The sequence below is a fragment of the Dasypus novemcinctus genome, chromosome 2 (assembly GCF_030445035.2).
Source record: "Dasypus novemcinctus isolate mDasNov1 chromosome 2, mDasNov1.1.hap2, whole genome shotgun sequence".
NCBI lineage: Eukaryota > Metazoa > Chordata > Mammalia > Cingulata > Dasypodidae > Dasypus > Dasypus novemcinctus.
In genome coordinates this window covers 151,653,309-151,673,073 of record NC_080674.1, presented here as the reverse complement: position 1 = coordinate 151,673,073, position 19,765 = coordinate 151,653,309, and the positions used below count along the sequence as shown (strand labels likewise).

Genomic DNA, 19,765 nt, shown 5'->3' with positions numbered 1-19,765 from the left:
AATGTTAGAACTAAGAAACCAATGGAGAAAGAAAATGAAAGTTCTAAATTCCAGTTCTGGTAACATCTAAATTTTATTTCTCTGTGTCTAAGTATTCCATATGAGCAACCTAACTACGTAATTGTGTTAATAAGTGGAAGAGCTACAAAGGCATGCCTCTAGGAAAGGGATTCTCTTGAGATGAATGAAGTGTGAGAGGCTAAATGATCTCAAAAGTTCTATCCAACTGTACTTGCATTAGCAAACATTTATTGAGCTAGGCACTGGACATGCAAAGATGAAGATTGAAAAATTCCGACCTCAGCGATAGCAGTCTGTTGGTCCTCCAGGGATCTTTGTATTCATTCCCTTCCCTCCCCGATTTGCTTTTAGAAATGGGCTTTTGAATATGTCAAGCTCTTTGCCAGGAAAGCATAAATGAAATTTCATGGAGGGAAATATGTGGAATTGGTAAAAAGAGTTGATTTAGCTATCTGGAATAACACAAGGTAGGTAGCAAGAAGTCTAAGACAGAAAAAGGAAAAGATGGAAAAAAAGAGCTGACCAAATGAACCAAGAGAGGATTCCATTCATCTGTGATGAATTATGTGATACAAGAAAAGGAGAAAATGCAATTTCTGCCAGGTTCTGTACCTCTGTAACATTACATTTTTCCCCTTCTAGTCAACTGAAACTTTTTTTTCCCCCTTCTAATAACTTACGAGGAGTGTCTCTTATTCTGTAGGAGAAACATAGTCCTCTTTCTGGCCTTCCCAGCTTCCCAGTGTTATGAGCCCAAACCTAAGGAATTTTTGTCTGGAATGTTCTTCCCCCAGGTAAATCCACATTGCTTACTCTCACTTTATTTAGGTCTCCACTTAAATGTCAGCTCCACAAGAGAGAATTTCTCTGATTGCTCTATCTGAAGTTGTAGCATCTTTCATACACTGTTCCCTTACCCTCCACTTTATCTAGTCGTGTGTGTCTTTTCTATTCCCATGCTAGAACGTAAACTCAGTGAGAGTAGTGACCTCATCTCCCTTGCTTATTCCTGTATCCCAGCATCTGAAGCAGTGTCTAACACATAGTTAAGACCTCAATAAATACATGTTGAATACATGAATAAGTAAAACTGGACATAAACCAAGAAGATATGTGGGAATGGATTGTACTTCTCATCTTTCCAAAGAAAGGAAAAAAGCCCAGGTTGCCTTCTCCAGATAAGAAATCATTCTGAGGACTGACCAGTGCTTATGTATATGTGGAGAAAGTGTATAGAGAGAATATGTATTTCAATTGTTGACAGTCTTTAAACTTTCTCTAAAACTTTGAAATGGATTGCTGAATTTCTTGGAATAATTCTGCTACATTTAACATTGAACAAATTGGGGTAATTAGTTTAGAAATGAAGGTTTGAGGGTTTGGTTTTTTTTAATCTTAAGATAGTAGAGTGGCTTGCAGAAAATTTTCAGTATAGAACCTTTTGGAGCAGAAGTTTGCATTACATTTTTCACTTGCCTAAGAATTTGAGATTATTCTAGCAGAGGAGTCTAATGTGAATCATTTATATTGACAACTGCAAAATCAGGCAAAATATCAATTTGTCCATTTTTTAGATAAGTGTGCGTGTAATAATGGAATACTCCAAGTGAAGAGAGGTGTCTTATTTTTGCCTGAATTTCTAAATAATCTGTTTTCAGCTTTCTTCTGTTTTAGATTTATCTTATTCTATGTATAGTTTTCACTTCTTCTGTCTGTAGGACAGAGTGACAATTCAAAAGTTTAGGATACATTTATCTTTTCTACTAAGAGTTGTAGGGGAGTTAAACTTAATAGGCCAAAGACATTCACAGAAAAAAGAAAATGCAAGGTAAGTAGTTATTAGCAAGAGAATGAGATGAGGTCATTTAAGAATGAACTGCTTTCCTGTTAAGGAAAAAACTAGGGGAGGAACAAGGACAGGGCTCTGGAAGGCATCCAAAGAGTGTAGCCACAAGATATTGAGTGATTAGCTAGAGAATTAGGAGAGGGCAATCTTAATATGGGAGCAGGTAAAGAGTAGTTTATACAGTCAAGTCAACTAATGTAGAAGAGAGAAAGCGGAATTTCATAAATATGATTATCCAGTTCTTGAAACATGTAAACATTATTTTAAAAAGTCAAAGCCAGAGAAATTCGTGAAATCCTAAATGGTACAACATAACCAGTGATTAGTCTATAGTTAAAAAGAGAGGCTAATCAGTTTTTTAAATTTAGAGTAATATATTAAAGTAGATAATAAGAAACAAACTTCTGAGACCACAAAGACCCCGAGTCTGGGTTAGGTGTAAGTGACAAACGCTGGAAGCCAAGAGGGAATTAAGTTTCTGTTCCCTGAGAAGCCAGTGTTACAGAAAAAGCTGACCATACCCTAGTTCAGACTTTTATCATTTCAGTAGTCTCCTGATTGTTTTCCCAGTTTTTCTCTCTCCTTTCTAAAGCCATTCTGCAGACCACTCAAATTAATCTTCCTAGAACACTGCTTTCAATATTATTCCCCTAACCAAAATATTCTGTAGTTCTGCACTGCTCATAGCATAGTGGTTCTTTCCATCATGATCCATATGTCAAATGACATATGGCAAGTAGCCACAAAAACAATGCAGAACCTGTAGAGGATTTGGATTATGTACAATTTCATGCAGTTCCACCTGGTCTGTTTTACCTAAGAGAGTTTATATCTGAATGCAAGTGAACACTATAGGGATAACCTGTGAATTGGCGCTTTTAATTTATTCATTGTTTTTGCAAATTTCTCTTCAAAATTTACAAAAACTACTGAATTTTACTTCAGTAAAATTAAACCTCCCAAAGTTAAATTTAATTCCCTTCTCTCTCCTTTCCCTTTCTTCTTCCCTTTCTGCTTGTCTCCCCCTATCCTCCACATTTCTCTGTAATCACATAAGCATTAATATACACATATAAGGCATTCTGGATTGTCTGTTTTCAAATAAGAATGGTGTCATCTTATACCCATTTCTCTGCTGCTTGCTTTTCTCTCATAATAATACACCTGAACATCCTTCCAAATCCACAGAGGTGGATCACATCCTTTTTAATAGCCATGCAATAGTTCATTCAGTTGTTTCATAAGTGTTTGCCACTACAAACAAAGTTCCAATAAACACCCTTTTCCATCTATCCTTATATATAGCAACTTGATTTTTAAAGCATTGATTTCCCAAAGCAGGATTGCTGAAGCAAGGGTATTTGAAATTCTATCAGATATTTCCATATTACTTTCTGCTAAGATTTTAGCAGATCACAATCTCACCTGGCACTTTACAATAAAAATAAAAATAGATAACTCATTTGCAGCCTTCACTACTTATTATTAACAATGGATTCCTTGTCAAAAGTCTTTAAAATTGATCACAACATGCCAGTGTGCCATATGACATAGCTGAGGACTGATGCAGTAGCATAAAATTTAAAAAAACATACATAACCTAGAATTGAAGGCTTTTTTCTGTTTAGAAATTTATTTTTTTTTGACTATACAGGTAACAACTTTTGCCCAAACTGCCTTTGATTATTTGGATTATGAAACTAAGAAATTTTTGCATTACACTGTCTTCATACTGAAATATTTTTCACAATCTTCTGCCGTAATTGACCCCTCATTGTTCTTTCAACACCTCCACACATTTCTGCCTCAAAACCTCTCTCCATTTTGTTTCCTTCCTCAGTTTCATTCACATCCCTGAAATTCAGGCTCCCTCTCTCTGCTTTTAACATTATGTAACCTTCTAGATCAATTTAAGGCCCACTTACGTTGTACATTTTCCTTTATGTAGTCCAGCCTATTGCATTCTCTTCCTTATTTGATGATGGCCTTTGGTAACTGCTGAGCATACAGTTCTTCATAACCTAACTCAGTTATTGGCATGGAGTAGGTGCCCGATAAATGTTGAATTAATACTGTTGTTGTTTTTTTAAATGTAATTCTGATTTATCTCTTCACCTAGATCCAGTCTTCTTAAGGACAAGGAATGTTTTTATCATAGCACCTAAAAATTAAGGTCTTCAATTTAGGCTGGCTGTTTGAACAAAGAATCACAGAGAAGAAGTAGTAAATGTCATGGCCTTGCCTTTAATACATATATTTCACCCCATGTAGGGTAAATTGACACTGTAAGAATCCAATAACAACAGTAAAAACAGCACTCTTATTGAGCATTTACTGTATGTGAGGCATTATTCTAGCTGCTAAGAATATAGCAGTGAATATGGTCAGTGTCTCTGCCCTTGTAGAGTGTATGGCCTATGGATGTTAACATCTAGATTTGTAGGAAACATTTAAAAAATGTCCAATTTTGGGCTCCTTCCAATAGAGACTGGAATATTTATCCACTCATTGAACATTTAGTTGATGTTTACTATGTCAAGAACTAAAGAGGAAGCCCAGGAGTAGTCAGACGTCTGCTAGGAGGTGAGGAACTAACCAAGGTGACTGCTTATGGGCAGTACACTTGATTCCCAAACTAACCTCACCATTTCTATATCATTGTATAGAACCAAAAGAATAGGTAGAGTGTTTCACATTAGCATATACCCCAGAGGGGCATTCCTTTTTGGGGGAAAATGCCAGTCCTCATCAGTGCACCAAAAACACCAACCATAAAGGAGTATGCTCCTGTCATTATCACTGAATAACAATCTCAACTGGAGGCAGTTTGATATCCAGTCCTCACTTTATATACGAGAACTGTGGCTTAGTACAATTAGTACAGTATTGTAGGTAAGAATTAGGATTCTGCAGTTAGATTCCCTGGATATGAATCTGACTACTTAACAGCTTTGTGACCTTGAGCAAGTTCATAACCCAATAAACTTTCAGTTTCCTCACCTTTAAAATAGGTACAGTGAGATAATGCATGTAAACTGCAAAGTACAGTGTCTGGCACATAGAAAGCACTCATGCAATGTTAGCTGTTATTTTTAGTGGCATGGCTAAGATTAGACAGCACCTTAATGCCAAAGGTTCCTGCAAGAGAACTGTATCCATTGTTCTGTACCACTCTATTCATTAGCCTTTTTCATTAATTGGTAGTTCTCATACTAACTTTACTGTGATCTTAACTTTCAGACTAGGTAATGGAGACTCTAACCTCTGGTACCATTATCAGACTTTTATCTTGGCTATAAGTTTGAACAGTAACTGTAAATATATATGTTATGGATATTTAATTAAACAAGTGCTTCTGAGATAGAAGACAGATTAGAGGTTACCAGGGGATGAGAGGAGGGTAGAAGGGGGGAGTGTATCTTTGGTAGATATGGAGTGTGTGTAAATAAATAAATATCATGATTCTACTTCATCATAACAAACAAAAAAATGAGTGCTTCCATCCTGCCTCCTCCCCACCTCCCAACACATTCATCAGTTCCTCTGCAGTAAGAGTCCCTGGCCCAGTATAACTGTCTGAAAAATATCAAGCTTCTCATGTTTAGAAGAGATTATTAGGGTTTTAGAAAATAGGCTAATTGCTTCTGCTATCTGATTTCTTATATATTGATTTCTTTATATACTGTTGGCTTTCTCTTGAGGAGAATGTTAACTCATAAGAGTTATATTAGAATACAAAGATTCTACCTCTTAGAAGGAGGACTTTTTCAAAACTAGTTTTTCTGTGATTCACTATGAATTAAATCTCACAATTAAAAGAACCCTACTGTCTCAAGGTAGATTTTCAAATATACAATTGTTCATCTTCATATTTAAATTTATTACATACACATTAGCGCCTCACAAATTCTTATATGCATCAAGCCACATGATACAGCATGTTTTGCAAATTTAAGTCAAGCCTAATTGAGGATTTGTGGAATATCTTTCTTAATTATCAGCAAGCTTTACCATGTTGGAGCCCATCTTTTAGCAGCAACTTTTTGTTGTTCTTTCTCTGCCATCCAAAATAAAGTTGTGTGATAGTTACACCAGTTAGTATTTGTTCTCTAACAAACCACCCAGAACTTAGTGGCTTTAAAATAACAATCATTTATTCTTCTTGAGATTACAAGTCATACTTATTATTCCTCATGTGTCTACAGGTCAGCTGGGTGGTTCTGCTGATCTGGACCAGGCTCAGCTGGGCTCACTCATGCATCCATATTTATGAGTGACCACAGCTGGTTGACTGTTACGAAGAGGAAAGACTAGGCCGAGTCTCATCATCTAGCAGGCTAACCAGAGCTTGTTCACATAACAACAGCAGAGTTCCAAAAGAACCAGCATCTGCATACAAAATTTAAGGCCTAGGCTTGGAACAACTCTATATCCACCACATTCTACTTGACAAAGCAAGTCACAAGGCCAGTGCAGAAGGAGCTGTAAAGTTACACTCCAAAGGGGCATGGCTATAAATGGGGTCATTTTTGCAATCTATTAGGTGTATTTGAAATTCTGATACTTTAGTTTGTGATCATCTTAATTGTTCATGAAAATTGCCTAGGGTGGAAAGATGGAGTCAGTGTGAGCAAAAGCATAAAAGCTTGGATTTTGGAGATTAACTAAAGGTTCAAATTCCAGCTCTATCACTTACTTTTTCCATCCTATACAAATTACTGAACCTTCCTGGTAGACATTCAGTAATGTCTGGTTCACCTGAAGTTCAGATTCTGCACATATAATTTTTTAGGCTTACACATGAAAGACTTAGATATCTGCTAAGTATTTAAATAACTGCTTTTTTATTTGCAACCTGTCTCCCACACTCCAGTCAAGGTGCAAGACTCAGCCACTCAGTGGCATAAAAAGTAGAGAAAATATGACGGGGAAACGAAGAGGAATTTTTGACCGACTGTCACCTCAAAATGAAGTGACCACTCACTGGAGTATCTTACTCTAAGGAAGGAAGGATGAAACCCATAGATAAGAGCTACAAACCAAGAGGTCTCCTTGATTACAGTGGTGAGAATTATAACATTGTAGACATAGTCCAGATCTTTTGAATAGAAAAGAAATACCCTGAATGCCATAAAACTATATTTTGAAATTTTCACTTCTAGAAATCAAGCTTTACCTGAGGTGGGAAGAAGAATGGTATCATCCCACATTAACTGCTGCTTTTATTTTATTTTATTTTGTCTTTATTTTTTTATGTTACATTAAAAAAATATGAGGTCCCCATATACCCCCCATTCCCTTTACCCCACTCCTCCCCCCATAACAACAACCTCCTCCATCATCATGAGACATTCATTGCACTTGCTGAATACATCTCTGAGCACTGCTGCACCTCATGGTCAGTGGTCCACACCATAGCCCACACTCTCCCACACTCCACCCAGTGGGCCATGGGAGGACATATAATGTCCGGTAACTGTCCCTGCAGCGCCACCCAGGACAACTCCAAGTCCCAAAAATGCCTCCACATCTCATCTCTTCCTCCCATTCCCCACACCCAGCAGCCACCATGGCCACTTTCTCCACACCAATGCCACATTTTCTTCGATTACTAATCACAATAGTTCATGAATAGAATATCAGTAAGTCCACTCTTATCCATACTCTATTCCTCCATCCTGTGGACCTTGGATTGGTTGTGTCCACTCCACATCTATATGCCTTATATATATACCCAGGTTGAGCATCCTGCCATGTATCCCTCATCACTGACACCCCCACAAATGATTGTCCCCTGCCACAATTGTAACCTCTCTGTGATCCAAAACTTCTTAAAAAATGAAGCCAATAAAATAGCCAAATATGATTAATAAGAAAATAATGATACTTTTAAAAATAAGAAATAGAATACAGAAATTTAAACAAAATAAAAATTTGGGACAATAAAAATAATGAAAAAATATTAAAATTTTTTGATATTTTGCCTTTCATCACTGTCAGATCTGTTGTCCTGTATGTACAGTGACATTTTCATCCATTTATTCCCCCAGTGTCTTAATTTTTTCCATTTCATACTCAAAGAAGTTTTAAATGATAGAAAAGTCACATACGAAATGCAGGGGACTCCCATATACCCAACATCCTCCCCCTTTTTCCCCTTTCCCTATTAACAACATTTTATATGTGGATGATATGTTTGTTACAACTTATGTATAAATACTGAACATAGCTATCAGACATGGTCAGTGGTTTACATTGTGGTTTACAGTTTGGACCATACACTTTTATAAACTTTGATGCAATTCAATATGGCCTGTATCCATCATAGCAAGATCATGTAGAACACTTCCATCTCCCCCAAAATGCCCCCTGTTCCATCTATTCTATTCCTTCTTCCCCCTCCCCTCAGGACCCATGGCAACCACCAGGCTTCACTCCTTGAAGGAAAAAATTCAGAGTTACTTGCAACAACACCGAGGGCTTGATACACTGGTCTGCCCTCCCCTGTTAAGCACTGCCCATGCTCTCGAGAGACTCCTGACACTCTCTATTTGAGAACATGGTGAGCCTCCTCAGGATGGAAGTCTACCACCTTGCTGCTCATTATGTGGGTCTCCACCCACTGATATAACACATTACAGCAAGATGAACACTTACTCCCTAGAAGCCTGCCCCAGGTGCACCCTGTCCTGAATGCCCCCCACATCCAACACCCCAAACCAACAACCCTCACTTGTCATATTGCTGAAAGAACATTATAAACATTGTAGTTTCAACCATGTACCCAGAAATCCCCAGTGTTCACCTGCTCCCTTCCCCAACTCTTCCCCCAGTTCCAAGGACAGTCCAACCCACTCTCCCCACCCCACCCCCTGACAAACCAGTACTACCTAGACTAAAAGTATCATTATACCACTGTCATGCCCCTCTGCTGTACAGCTACACACTTCCCCTTATAGATTTTACCCATATGGGCATTGGCTGAAAACCACCTTCTTTCTATTTCTGGTTTTTCTCCCTTTCAGTCTTCCAGGCTCTAGCTCTGTGAGTCTGCTCATTTACTTAATTCATATCATTGAGGTCATTTGTCCTTTAGTGCCTGGCTTGCTTCACTCAACCCAAGGTCCTCAAGATTCATCCATGTTATCCCATGTGTTAATACTGCAGTCCTTCTTACAGCTGAGTAATACTCTGTTGTATGTATGTACCACATTTTGTTTATCTATGCCTCTGTTGATGGGCACTGGGGTTGATTCCAAGTTTTGGCAATAGTGAATAATGCTGTTATGAACATTAGTGTGCACATATCTGTTCATGTCCTTGCTTTCAGTTCTTCTGGTTATATACTCAGTAGTGGAATTGTTGGATCATATGGCAGTACTATAGTTAGTTTTCTGTGGAACTGCCAAATTGTCCTCTACAGTGGCTGCACAATTCTACATTAGCACCACCAGTGGATGAGGGTTCCCATTATTCCACATCTTCTGCAACACTACATGCCTAATGGGTGAAAGATGGTATCTCATCATTTGTTGACCCAGGACAACTCCAACCCACGAAAATGCCCCCACATCACATCTCTTTCTCCCACTCCCTACCCCCAGCAGCCACCATGGCCACTTTCTCCACACCAATGCCATGTTTTCTTTGATTACTAATCACAATAGTTCATGAATAGAATATTAGTAAGTCCACTCTAATCCATACTGTATTCCTCCATCCTGTGGACCTTAGAATGGTTGTGTCCACTCCACATCTATATCAAGAGGGCGCTTAGATTCCACGTGGATGCTGGATGCAATTCTCCTGCTTTCAGTTGTAGCCAAGAGTGCCTACAACTGCTGCTTTTAAAGAATTAAAGGGGCCATATGATTTTCTTTCTCATGGTAAAAATGGATATACTGGGTGAAAGCTAAACACTTAAATCCCTCCAACCTAATAGTAGGGAATAGAAATAGTGAATGATCCCTCCCCTCCAAAATGATAAAATTGCTTTAGCTTGGCCACACAAAAAGCCAGGTATCTCAGAATTCAATCAGAAATGCTAACTGGAGTTTTTATTCCTTCTCTTAGGAGAGGTACCAGGTAAAGTGTTCTGGATCAGTAAATGTATTGCTGATAACTTTCCACCTATTCCTGCTGTACTAGGTGCTCAGAGACTGGAAAGAGAAATAATCTGTTCTTCTTGATCTCAAAGGAGGTTGCCTCTGGCTGGGGAGACATGATGCAGACACATGAAATAATTAAGAAACAGTTAGGTGTAGCAGGTGCTGAGGAGTGTGCCAGGAGGTCAGATGGTAAAGCTAGTGTGGGGGAAGGCACAATCCAATGCATCATCAGGTCATTCTTCTTTATGCAGACTCATGTTCACTGTGGGTCAAGTTTCCTCCCAGACACACATTAGCTCCACAGCTACTACCCCTAAGGCCAGCCCAAGGTGAGTTGCAAAATCCACCATATTGAGTCATGGCCTTTTTTGGCACCCCCTTCTCTCCCTTCCAGAACCAGGGATACTGTGCCTTCCATAAACTTGCTTTATTTTGGTGGCTCATTAGAAACAAATGAATACTGGTTGAATACTGTATGACAGGTTGAATTCCGAAGGGTATTTCTGTTTTAACAAGTAAGAGGACTTTAATGAAGGAATGAAATCATAATGGTGGAATTGCAGGCATTAGTGCAAAGCTAGTGAAAGAGAATTTGAGCAAAAGAGCCTTCCCAGCATACGGCAGATCAAGTACCTACTTCACAAACTCGTGAAGCCAGCCCTTTCTTCCCCATGGAACAGTATCTGCCTTGTTCTACTCCTCACCCCCAACCCCGAGATCATTATTCATCTCCATTCTCCTACTGCACCTTTTCCCAAACCCTGATAGCCTTAAATCACAGTAGTGATTAGTTAAGATTAGGTTATGCACTAAAGTTACCAAGCTCTCCCTGGAATGCTTTAAGAGAAATACTGATTTCTGTACACAGTTTTCCCTCCTATCCCTTCTTGGCCCATTTAGTAGTTCTAGAGGTAGAGCCGAAGAATGTGAATATTTTTTTGTTTTGTTTTTTTATACTTTCACCATTTTATTTATTTTTTAAGATATATAGATCACACAAAATGAGTATTTCTTAAAAATCCCTTAGAATGTTTTGATGATAATTCAGATTTAGAACCACTGCCCTAGAAGGAAAATAAAGATATCAAACTTTGTCGCCAGGGAAGTGACCCTGGAACTTGGAATTCTACTAACGAAAGGAAAAGCTGAAGACTATCTTCCCACTTACACAAGAATAAAGCCCAAAGCAGCTGGGCAGGCATGTTCTTGCTATTCATGGCCATTGTCTCTGCCCTGACTCTGTCTTGAGATCTGTGTTGAGCCCAGGGGGAACATGGTCAGATAAAGAGGTAGTTCTAGATGGAGAGGAACAATGGGTATGATGGAAAGAATCCTGTGCAAGAAGTAGAGATTCCCTTAATGACCTTCCTCTGCTTGGGCATCAGTCCTTATCAGATAACCTTTTTTAAGATTCTTTCCCACTATTAATTTTTGGTTCTAACTGCATTTGTTAGATAGAAAAAGGCTGTGTTCTCCACCTTCTATTTTTTATCCCATTAATTTATTACTGCCACTGTTTCTGAGTGTCAAATATGAGGAGTTAGGGCTTCCTGTAATCGCACCAGTTTACTCTGACTTTTCTCCACACCTTTCAGTTTTCTAGTGGTAATAATTTGTCTAATTTGCCCTAAAAAGATTCTTATTGGCACAGACCAATTTCAAGGGGCCCCTACCTGGAAAGCTAAATAATATCAAGGGTTTATAAAAATATGGTAAAGCATTCTGCTTAGTTTAAAAGGGGAGAAATGGTTAGTGAAAAGTTTCCAAATACCAAACCCTGTGTTTTGTATTCTCCCAAGTATTCATCCAGAGATCAAGAAATTAACAAGATTATTTTGCAATGTTTTTTCCTTAGTTTAAAAAAAAAACACTTTATACCTTAACTTCTGTGTTTCTCTTTCATTAACCAATTTTATTGATAATGCAAAATGATAAATTCATTCCTCAGGGAAGTAGATTCTTGTCAGAAATTGTCAAGTGGCAGTGTGGTATTAGGAGAGATGCTAATCTAGTCCTTTCTGTCTTCAGGTAGAACTTTCTAGAAGTTGACAATTTACTTGTAAGTGAAAGTATATAATCTTTTATTCTTTAAACATTAACATTTTTTTGTTTAAGAATAGCCATCTAATTTGCAGAATACATGTGACTGGGGGTATATCCCTGTATGTGTATATATAAATCATGCCTCTTAAAACCATATCATGTAAATCTTCCCATGTCAAAACATACCTACCACTTTCTAATAGCTGAATGGTTATCACTACAGTATATTTAACCAGATCACCATTGAAGGAAATTTAGGTTGCTTTTGTTTTTGGTGTTTTGTTGCTATACTGTAGTGTACAGTTTGAGTGTGTATGTGTGTGTACACATATACATTTTTCCCCCTCTGTTTCTGGTATATCTGTAGATTTAATTCTTTGGAAGAAAAAGTTTTTAAATTGTCTGATGTAACATCAGAAACATTAAATGTAGCTTTAAGTATTTTTCTTTTTATATGACTAGTTTTCAGTCATTTGTTCTGCATAAAATTACTAAAATCTTCAATTTAAGAAGAGGTGAGATGACTAAACTTTCTTAACTGAAAGAGTGAGGCCCTGTGAAGAATTTTGGAAGCTGTGTTCAAATACAGCTCCTGACAAATGTCAGCCTGTAGTCTGGCAAGGCTATATGCTGAATCTAATGTCAGCCTTCAGGATTAAGATATGTGGTTTTCATCACTTCATAGTAACCATCTACATTATAAGGCGGAACCTCTGAAAATAGGTACAATATGGATGCCTACAGAGCTTGGGAAAAAAACCATAGTTTAGATACTAAATAAAACAGGACTTGAGAATTCAAGCCACAGGTTCTAAATTCTGCTTTCTCCTTTCTTTTTCATTCACTATAAATTTTTAAATGCTTGGTTTCATTTACTTCCTCTGTAAAAATACTCCCCCAGGTTGATTTGAGAATGAGGCAAATTATTAACAATTTAGAATTTGGGAAACTTAATATAGATATTGAATAGTGAACATGCTGAAAAGGTAATGAAGGCACTAGTGTAATATTTTATATTTTTAAAAAGTAGCAAAACAAGACAGTTATAGAAGTAGAAGGACAGTAAAGGGTAATTGACGTTATCTAGAAAACACATTTTTCTATGCTTTACCTTAGTACTATGTTTTTTATGAATTATTTCATACATACAGAAAAAAGTATATATAACATATCTATGGTTTACTGAATAAGAAAATAAACACCTCCTTGTACCCACCACTCAACTAAAGGAATAGAACATTACTATATTGTCTTTGAAGCCCACTGTATGCTTCCCAGGTATATCCCCCTTTTTCCTTACCAAAGGTAACCATAATATTGGAATGTGTATTTTTTAATTTTTTGGTTTATTTTACAATTTTACTACCTATTTACATAGCCCTAAATAATGCATCATTTAGTTTTGCATGCTTTTTGAACTTCATACAATAGAATCATGTGGAATGTACTGTCACAACTTATTTTTTATTCAAAATTATGTTTGCAAAATTCAACAGTATAAGCAGAAGTTTATTTGTTCTTCTTAAAGTTATGCCTTTGAATATAACACACATATTTATCCACTCTCCTATCAGTGGATGTTTGGGTTGTATCTAGTTTTTTGCTCTTTTGAATAATGCTGCTTTGAAAATGTCTCCTGGTATATATATTTTTTAAGATTTATTTTTTATTTATTTCTCCCCATCCCTCCCCCCCCATTGTCTGTCTGTGTGTCCATTCACTATGTATTCTTCTGTGACCGCTTCTATCCGTATCAGCGGCACCAGGAATCTGTTTCTTTTTGTTGCATCATCTTGTGTCAGCTCTCCGTGTGTGCAGCGCCATTCTTGGGCAGGCTGCACTTTCTTTCACGCTGGGTGGCTCTCCTTACAGGGCGCACTTCTTGCACGTGGGGCTCCCCTAGGTGGGGGACACCCCTGCGTGACAGGGCACTCCTTGCGCACATCAGCACTGCGCATGGGCCAGCTCCACATCGGTCAGGGAGGCCCGGGGTTTGAACTGCGGACCTCCCATGTGGTAGGTGGACGCCCTCTCTGTTGGGCGAAGTCCACTTCCCTCCTGGTATATATTTATAAGAGTTTCTTCCTAGGGAATTATACCTAGATATGAAGTAACTAGGTCCAAGTGTATACATATATACAACTTTTACTAGATAATGCCAAATTGTTTCTAAGCAGTGTTGTAAATGTTCTTTTTGCACAATGGACTCACCAACCTAATAGTGCTAAGTCTTTTACATTCGTCCCAGTATGTTGAGTGTGAAATATTTACTTTGTTTTTCATGGTACCCTTTAAATAGGTTTTTAGAAATCAAAGCTCTTTTTTTGCTCTTTAAAAAAAAATTTTTTTTTACCTGCAGAAATTGAAATTAGGACTTGGGAATAAACATTGGTTGGTAAAGACATGAAAGGTAAACTTTTTTGGTATTCTAAAGCTACTTTGCTTCATTGATTAAAATTAGTATGTTCAATTATGCATGTGTGGTTTAGAAGTCAGAGCAGTGATTGTGATTGTATGAGACACACTAGTTATGGGTCAGTTTTGGCCTTTCCAACTTTTATAGTCTAAAAGTTCCAACAAGATTTAAGGACTTATTTTGGGTGCGTGTGATGGTGACCAATTTTGAGAAAACATGCCCCTATCCAGCAAGGAAATATGAAATTTACTATTGAGTGTTCAAAGAAGGGTGAGAAACATAGGTGAGACAAACTTGTTGGAATGAATGAGTTTAGTAGTTTAGAGGTAGGCAAAACAATTCACCAGTTTTGGGAAAAGATTAAAAAAAAGTGACTAATGTGGCAGGTTGAGATTACTTGTGAGTCCCAAAGAAAGAAAAATTATGTTTGTAAATTATTCCGCTGGGTGTGATACCCTTTGACTGTATTAAATTCAGCTGAGGTTTTTGTTAAATTAGATTACCTTATAAGATTAGGGCTTTTGATTTGATTACCTCAGTGGGCATGACTCAGGTTGAGTCCCTGCCCTCTTATTGGGTCTCATATAAACTGACAGACAACACACAGGAACTTCTACCACATAACAAAAAGGAGAAGGCTCAAACAGCTGCGGCTCCAGGGAGAGAAGAGCCATTTTGCTTGACAGTTTACAGCTGAGATCGACAAGAAAGTGTAACAACTGAGACTGATAAACGAGGCCTGCAAACAAACTAGCCCTATGCCATGAGGGAGAGGTTACAGGATCACTTAAGCACAAAGTCTCAAGAGGCTGGGCCCAAGAAGCTTCAAGAGGAAAAGGAAGCCCAGAGGGGAAGGCAGAGACCAGGCAAAGATTGACAACCACCTTGCTTCAAAACACAGCAACAGACCAGTGAGAAAAAAACCTTGAATTGGACTTTTTATGGCCTTGTGACCATAAGCTTTTACCTTCAAAAAATATCTTTTATAAAGCCAACAGATTTCTGGTACTTTGCATTGGCAGCCAGCCCTTTGGCAGCCTAATACAATTAGCATTTTACTTTAGCAACAGTGGTAAACATAATGGTAAATTAGTCACACAGAACTTTTTACTTTTCACAGAACACACATTTCAGAGAACTCACGTGTGCTACATTTAATGATAACTCTGAAAGAAAGGTATCATTTATCATTGATTTATTAATAAAGAAACAAGAGGGAAGAGAGGTGAAACAAGTTGACCAAAAACCCCCATCTGGTAAGTGACAGAGATGGGATGTGTCCTCTGGACTTCTCTTGTGAAGCAAAGGGTTCTTTTTCCTTCTTACTTTTCCACCTTCTTAGCACCATAGATGCAATTTCTGCTATGGGCAATGCATGTCAACAAGGATGGATCCTCTGCTTTCTGAGCACTCTTTATATCCTAGTAAGGACTGAAAAGAAAAAGGCAGATTTCTACCTAGAAGCTTACAGTCTAATAGAGCAACAAGAAAGACTGACATAAAATAAAAGATCAAAACGGTTTCTAATAAAGTGCTATACTGTGTAGCAAAGATTTCAAAAAGGATGCTTAAACTTAAAATACGCATTAGTTGTAAGGTAAAAGCCAGGATACTTCAGAATGGAGGGAAAATTAAATTTAAAAAATTAAAAGGAATTTTTTTCAAAGTTCCAACAGATTTTTCTTTCACGGAAAAACACAACTTTTAATCTGGTAATTACTATACGACATTACTAATTTGGTAACCTCAGGTAATGTAATAAAGGATGCATGTAAATAATAAAAAAAAAAAATTTTTAAAGACCAAAGACTATTACCATGGATTCTCCAGATCCAAATGAAAAGTCAAGTGAAGCCATAAATGACTATAAATAAAAGTACAAAAATATGAGAAACTAAATGGTTTTTATATTTCTTACCTGACACATAAGGGAGTATGTCTTGACATAGTAAAATAGGTTACCTTTAAGGTATACTTTAACTTGAGACTGGTACTTGAACACTCCACACCTTTTGATTTGATATTGTTAAAATGAGTGAGGAATTAAACTTGGCTCTAATAATTTTGGAGTACTGTGTCACAGAATATAGTCATGTAATTTCCTGACTGGTTAGTTTACCTTTTTTAAAAGACAAAACTTCACCTTAGAATGAGGTTCTTTGACCTCAATACCTTTGACATTTTGGACCAGATAGTTCCTTGTTTTGGGGCACTGTTCTGTGCATTATAGAATGTTTAGCAACATCCCTGACAACCACTAAGCTACATACTGTCTCTGAGGATTTGCCTATTCTCAGTATTTCGTATAAATGGAATGATATATATGGCATTTTGTTTCTGGCTTCTTTGATTTAGTGTAATGAGTTAAAGATTCATTCATTTTATAGCATATATCAGTAATCCATTCCTAATTATGACTGTATAATATTCTGTATATATAAACCACATTTAGTTTATCTAGTCATCAGCTGATAGATACTAGATAGTTTCCATTTGGGGCTATATGTTCAAGTTTTTGAGTGGACATATGTTTTCATTTCTCTTGGGTAAATACCTAGGAGTAGAGTTGCTGAATCATATGGTACTGTATATTTAGCCTATTGAAAAATTATTTTCCACAATTTTGCATGTAGATACCCAGTTTTCCCAGAACCATTTGTTGAAAAGGCTGTTCTTTCCCCCTATTGAATGGTCTTGGTAACTGTAACAGTTTGATGGTTATGAATTCCAAAAATAGATATTGGATTATGTTTGTGATCTGGTCTGTTACCTGAGCATAAATGAGTCATGATTGAGGTTTTGATTGGGCCACGTCATTAGGGCGTTGAGTCCCCACCCCTTGGTGGGTGAGGACTCACAGATAAACGGCATAGCAAAGGACAGAGTTGGGGATTCTTAATGTTGGAGTTTTGATGTTGGAGTTTGATGCTGTAGTCTTAAGCTAGCACCCCAGGAAGTAAGCACACAGAGGAAAGAGAAGCAAGCCCCGGGAAGAAAGGAACCTTGAACCCAGAGAGAAGCAAGACCCTGGAAGGGAGGAACCCAGGAAGCCTGAACCCTCACAAAAGTCAGCAGCCATCTTGCTCCAACATGTGCAGATAGACTTTGGTGAGGGAAGTAACTTATGCCTTATGGCCTGGTATTTGTAGCTCCTACCCCAAATAAATACCCTTTATAAAAACCAACCAATTTCTGGTATTTTGCATCAGCACCTCTTTGACTCACTTATACAGAGTAACCTTGCCTGATCAACTGTATGGGTTTTATTTCTGGACTATCAATTCTGTTCATTTGCACTGTGTCTTTTTTTATGCCTTGAGGCACGTTGTCTTGATTATGGTAGCTTTGCATTACATTTTGGAATTGGGAAGTATGAGTCCTCAAATTCTCTACTTCCTTCTGAAGAATATTTTGGCTATTCCATGTTCCTTACAATTGCATATGAATTTTAGGATCAGTTTGTCCTTTTCTGAAAAAGAGCAGTTGGAGTTTGGCTATGAATTACTTTGACTCTGTAGATCAATTTAAGGTATACTGACCTCTTAACAATATCAAGTCTTCCAGTCCATGAGTACAAGATGTTTTTCCTTATTTTTAGATCTCTTAAGTTTATTTCAATAATGCTTCATTGTTTACAGTGTCCAAGTGTTGCACTTCTTTGATTAAATTTATTCCTAAGTGTTTTGTTGTTTTTGATGCTACTATGAATGGAATTATTTTCTTAATTTCATATTCAGATTGTTCATTGCTAGTGTGTAGAAATGCAACTGATTTTTGTATATTGTTCTTTTATCCTGCAACTTTCTGAACTTGTTTGTTAATATTTTTTGTAGATTCTTTAGGATTTTCTATATATAAGATCATATCATCCTCAAATATAGTTTTACTTCTTTTCCAATCTGGAATGTTCTTTTTCCCTTTATTTTGCTTAATGGCCCTATCTAGAACCTTCAGTACAATGCTGAATAAAAGTGGGGAGAATAGACATCCTTGTTTGGTTTCAGATCTTAGAAGGGAAAGCTGGAAGTTTAAGTGTTATTCTAGCTGTGGGTTTTTTTCATAGATGCCCTTCATCAGATTGACAAAGTATCTGTTTGTTCCTAGTGTTGAACATTTTTATCTTGAAAGAGTGTTAATTTGCATGTCCCTATTTTCAGATGATTATGTGGTTTTTTAAAATTCTATTAATATGGTTCATTACATTAATTGATTTTTGTATATTGAACCAACCTTTCATTTCTGGGGATATAGCCACTTGGTTATGGTATGAATCCTTTTTATATGCTGCTGGATTTAGTCTGCCAGTATTTTACTGAAGATTTTTATACATATACTCATAAGAGATAGTGGTCTGGAGTATTCCTGTGATGTCTTTGTCTGGCTTTGGTATTAGGGTTAATATTAGCTTCACAGACTGAATTAAGTATTATTCCCTCCTCTTGTAGATTTTGGAAGAGTTTGAGAAAAACTGTTAATTCTTCTTTAAATATTTGGTAGAATTCACCAGTGAAGTCATCTGATCTTGGGCTTTTCCCTTTTGGGAGTTTGGTGATTACTAGCCCAACATCTTTACTTACTAGATATATATATATACAGATTTTCAGATTCTTCTTGAGTCAGTTTTAGTAGTTTGTCTGTTTCCAGGAATTTGTCCATTTCATCTAAGTTATCTAATTTTTTAGCATATGATTGTTCATAGTTCTCCCTTATAATTCTTTTTATTTTTGTAATGTTGGTAGTATTAGTAATATTTGGTAGCATTTATTAATGGGTAGAAATCATTCCTGATTTTAATAATTTGAGAATTACATCTTTTTATTCTTGATCACTAGCTAAAGGTTTGTCAGTTTTGTTGGTCAGTTCAAGAAATCAGTTTTTTTGTTTCACTTGTCTTCTCTTTTTCTATTTTATTTATTTCTGCTCTTATCGTTACTATTTCCTTCCTTCTTTGCCATAGGTTTCATATGCTCTTCTTATTCTAGGTGGAAGGTTATTATTGATTTGAACTCTGTTCTCTTTTTTAAATGTAGGTATTTATATCTATACATTTCCCTCTGATCACAGCTTTCACTGTATCCCATAAATCTTGGTACTTTTTTTTTTCGTTTTCATCAATGTGTTTTCTAATTTCCCTTGTGATTTCTTATTTAACACATGGTTATTTATGAGGGTTTTGCTTATTTTCTACATATTTGTGAATTTTCTTCATTTCTTTCTGTTACTAATTTCTAACTTCATTGCACTGAGGTTCAGTAAACATGCTTTGTGTAATTTCAGTCTTTTTAAATTTATTGAAGCTTTTTCTATGGCCTAACATATGGTCTAACCTAG

The 19,765-nt window shown here is 36.9% G+C and overlaps 1 protein-coding gene and 1 long non-coding RNA gene across 11 annotated transcripts in view; one reads left to right on the top strand and one right to left on the bottom strand.

Annotated features, from left to right (window-relative positions):
* Window positions 1-19,765, top strand: part of NR3C1 (nuclear receptor subfamily 3 group C member 1) — a 116,804-nt gene that overhangs the window by 13,885 nt on the left and 83,154 nt on the right. The gene's annotated exons all lie outside the window — the stretch shown is intronic.
* LOC111762776 (uncharacterized) overlaps window positions 15,615-19,765 on the bottom strand; it is a 73,877-nt gene continuing 69,726 nt past the window's right edge. Inside the window, exon 2 of the long non-coding RNA XR_002795804.3 lies at window positions 15,615-15,865. This is a non-coding gene — a long non-coding RNA (uncharacterized lncRNA). The remainder of the gene's footprint in view (window positions 15,866-19,765) is intronic.